Source organism: Melanerpes formicivorus, unplaced genomic scaffold (genome assembly GCF_026170545.1).
Source record: "Melanerpes formicivorus ecotype bairdi unplaced genomic scaffold, bMelFor1.0.p_v2 SCAF_716, whole genome shotgun sequence".
NCBI classification, from domain to species: domain Eukaryota; kingdom Metazoa; phylum Chordata; class Aves; order Piciformes; family Picidae; genus Melanerpes; species Melanerpes formicivorus.
The window spans coordinates 85,001-88,472 of NW_027143068.1; the positions used below are offsets into that span (position 1 = coordinate 85,001).

The 3,472-nt window shown below is 76.4% G+C and overlaps 1 non-coding gene across 1 annotated transcript; it reads left to right on the forward strand.

Annotated features, from left to right (window-relative positions):
• The first annotated feature begins 1,597 nt into the window (after window positions 1-1,597).
• Window positions 1,598-1,750, forward strand: LOC137460703 (5.8S ribosomal RNA). Its single transcript, XR_010993006.1, has one exon. It is a non-coding gene; the product is annotated as a 5.8S ribosomal RNA (ribosomal RNA).
• The last annotated feature ends 1,722 nt before the right edge of the window (window positions 1,751-3,472 follow it).

Below are 3,472 nucleotides of genomic sequence, written 5' to 3' on the forward strand. Positions count from 1 at the left end.
AGCGCGGGGGCGGGCGGGTGCCTTCAGAGGGGCGGGGGTTGCCCCCGCAATGCCTCTGGCTAGGTCCGCCGTCGTCGCGCTCGTCGTCCTCCGGGGGCCCGCCGGGCCGGGGAGGGGACTCTGCTGCCCCCCCCCTCTCTGCGGTCCGAGCGCTCGGCCGGAGAGAGCCCACCGCGCGAGGTCGGCCGTGGTCCGGCCCGCGCCTCGCCTCGCCACGGGCGTCCCCGGCGGCGCGTTGAAGCGCGGGCTTCTCGCGGGCCGGGGCGGCGAGCCCCCGCGGTGGGGGCTGGCCCAGGGCGCTTCGCCCCCGCCGGGGGTTTTGTGCGGGCGCGTTGCCGCGGCTCGGCGGCGGCGCCTCTTGCGGCGCGGGCCGCTGCGGACCTCCCAGTCCCTTTTCCCTTTGCCCAGGCCCCAGAGCGGGGCCCCGGCGAGCTGGCGCCCTCGGCGGTCTCGCGCTGCCGGTTCCCCCCCGTCCGGGGCCGGTTTCGGGTGGCGTGACCGCGTCCGAGCGGCGGCGGGCGTCGCTCGGCGTCTCCGGCTCCGGTCCCTCGCCGGAGGGCACCCTGCCACCGGCTGCGGCTGTCCCGGTCCCGGGCCCTGCCCGCGGGCTTCCCCGTTCGCCTTCCCGGCGCGTGCCGGGTGGGGGACGGGCGGGCAGCCGGGGGCGTCCCACCCCCGGTCTCCGCGTGGAAACGGGGAGAGCGGGGGCCCGCCCCCCGGCTCAGCGCCGTCCGCTGTCCGCCTGGCCGCGGGGCCACGGAAGGGGTCGAGCGAGCGAAGCCGGCGGCGCGGTGGCGCCGGGGGAGGATGGAAGGGGCTCGTGCCGCTGGGGTTTGTCGGTCGGCGGGTGCGCCGCCCGGCGAGGGCCGGCGGGTCGCCGCGGTGGCGTCCCACGTGGGCTCGGGCTTTCCGTCTCGCAAGCCGTTTTCCGTCCCCCGCGGCGGGGGGGGGGTTCGGTGGCGAGAGGAAGCCGCCCGAGGGCGCGAGCCGGCCGGGGCTCGGCCCCGGGGCCAAAGCGGGGGAAAAGAAAGTCCGGGATGGGCCGCAGCGGTGGCGGCGATGGAGGGGCCGGTGCGGAGGCGCGCGCGCGCTCTCCTCCGGCGGGGTTGTGCGCCCGGCCCCCCTCGCTCCCCGGGGCGGGGGGGGGGGTCTCCGCTGCCTCGCTTCGTGGCGTCTCCGCGACGGCACGGGGCGGCCAGCGAGAGACACACCCCCCCCCCCGCCGTTGGGTGGGGAAGCGAAGGGGGTTTTCTTTCCCCGTGCACGCGAGGCGAGGCCGGGTTCGGGGCACGTTCCCGGCGGCGCGCGGCGGGCCTCCTCCGCGCCGAGGTCGGAGCGAGCCCGGGCGCCTGGTCCGGCCCCGAAGCGCCGCAAGGTGCGTTTTTCCCTCCTCGGGGGAGGGAAAAAAGCCGGGAGCGCGGGCTCCCCGCCCCTTGCTTTTGCCGCTTCGGGGTTTCGTTTTATTTTCCCCCCCCCTCCTGTGCTTGTACGGTCAATGTGAGGCGAGCGGCCGCCGTGCCGCGCTCTCCGAGGGGCCGCTCCTTTGCGAGCGGTCCCGGCCCCTCCGCGCTGGCGGGGCGGTGCCGAAAAGCCAGACAACTCTTAGCGGTGGATCACTCGGCTCGTGCGTCGATGAAGAACGCAGCTAGCTGCGAGAATTAATGTGAATTGCAGGACACATTGATCATCGACACTTCGAACGCACTTGCGGCCCCGGGTTCCTCCCGGGGCTACGCCTGTCTGAGCGTCGCTTGACGATCAATCGCCGCCTCGGTGCCCGCCGAGCGGCGCGGCTGGGGTCGCCTCGCAGGCTCTCCCCCGGGCGGGGAGGGGCCTTCGTCCCCCTAAGTGCAGACTCGGGGAGCGCTCCGTAGCTCCCCGCTCCCGGAGCGCCCGCTCTCGCGGAGTTCGTCCCGCCGGGGCTTCGCCGGCAGGGGTTCCCCGTTGGTCCAGCGACGCCCGGTGGGGCGTTGGGGGAGACGAGAGCCCGGTTGGGGGAGGAGGCGCGGGCCTCGCCCCCCCCGGCACTCCCGCGCGGGCGCGGCTGTCTGCGGGTGGGTACCGCGGGGGTACCGTGCCGTGCTGCCGCGTCCGCGCGCGCGTCTGCCGTGGGCGGCGGGGGTTCCCGTTCCCCTCGTTCTTCCTCGCTCTCGCCTCCCCGGGGTTCTCCTGCGTGTCGCCGTTCGGCGTCGACCCCCGGCGGGCCGTCTCCCGGGCCGAGAGGCGCGTCACCCGCCGCGGTGTCGCGTTCGGGCCTCCTCCGGGCTGGGGCCCTTCGTCCCCCGCGGTCGCGCGTGCGTCGCGGGGGGCGGAAGCCGGCGAGACGCCGCGCTCGCCGTCCCGCGGCCGCGTCTGCGGGGCGAGCCGGCCGCCCCCCACCCCCACCCCGCGCGGGGTGTGTGCGTGGGGGGGGGAGCCGTTCTCGCGCCGCGGTGCCGGCCGGCCGGGCGCGCGCGCGCGCGCGGCGTCGGGCCGTCGGTGGCTCGTCGTTGGGCTTGCGACCTCAGATCAGACGTGGCGACCCGCTGAATTTAAGCATATTAGTCAGCGGAGGAAAAGAAACTAACGAGGATTCCCTCAGTAACGGCGAGTGAAGAGGGAAGAGCCCAGCGCCGAATCCCCGCCCCGCGGTGGGGCGCGGGACATGTGGCGTACAGAAGCCCCCCTCCCCGGCGGCGCTCTCGGGGGACCCAAGTCCTTGTGATCGAGGCCGCAGCCCGCGGACGGTGTGAGGCCGGTAGCGGCCCCCCGGCGCGCCGGGCCCGGGGCTTCTCGGAGTCGGGTTGCTTGGGAATGCAGCCCAAAGCGGGTGGTAAACTCCATCTAAGGCTAAATACCGGCACGAGACCGATAGCCAACAAGTACCGTAAGGGAAAGTTGAAAAGAACTTTGAAGAGAGAGTTCAAGAGGGCGTGAAACCGTTAAGAGGTAAACGGGTGGGGCCCGCGCAGTCCGCCCGGAGGATTCAACCCGGCGAGTCGCGGTCGGCCGGCGCGGGTCCGGCGGATCCCCGCCTCCGCCCCCCCTCCGTCCCCCGGGCGCCCGCCCGCGGGGGCGGGCTCGGGGGGGGCGGGCCGGCGCGGGGACCGCCGCCCGGCCGGCGGCCGGCCCTGGCCGGGCGCATTTCCTCCGCGGCGGTGCGCCGCGACCGGCTCCGGGTCGGCTGGGAAGGCCCGCGGCGGGCAGGTGGCCCGGCGCCGCGCGAGCGGCGGCGGGTGTTAGAGCCGCCGGGCAGCAGCTCGTCGCCGAATCCCGGGGCCGAGGGAGAGGATCGCCGCCGCGCCCTCCCCCGCCTCCGGCTCCGCGCCGGGGTTGGGGGCTCGGGCCCGGCGGCCCCCGGCGCCGCTGTCAAGCGGGGCGGACTGCGCTCAGTGCGCCCCGACCGCGCGGCGCCGCCGGGCCGCGCGTGGCCGCGCTCCGGGCGCACGGGGTCCGCGGCGATGTCGGCTACCCACCCGACCCGTCTTGAAAC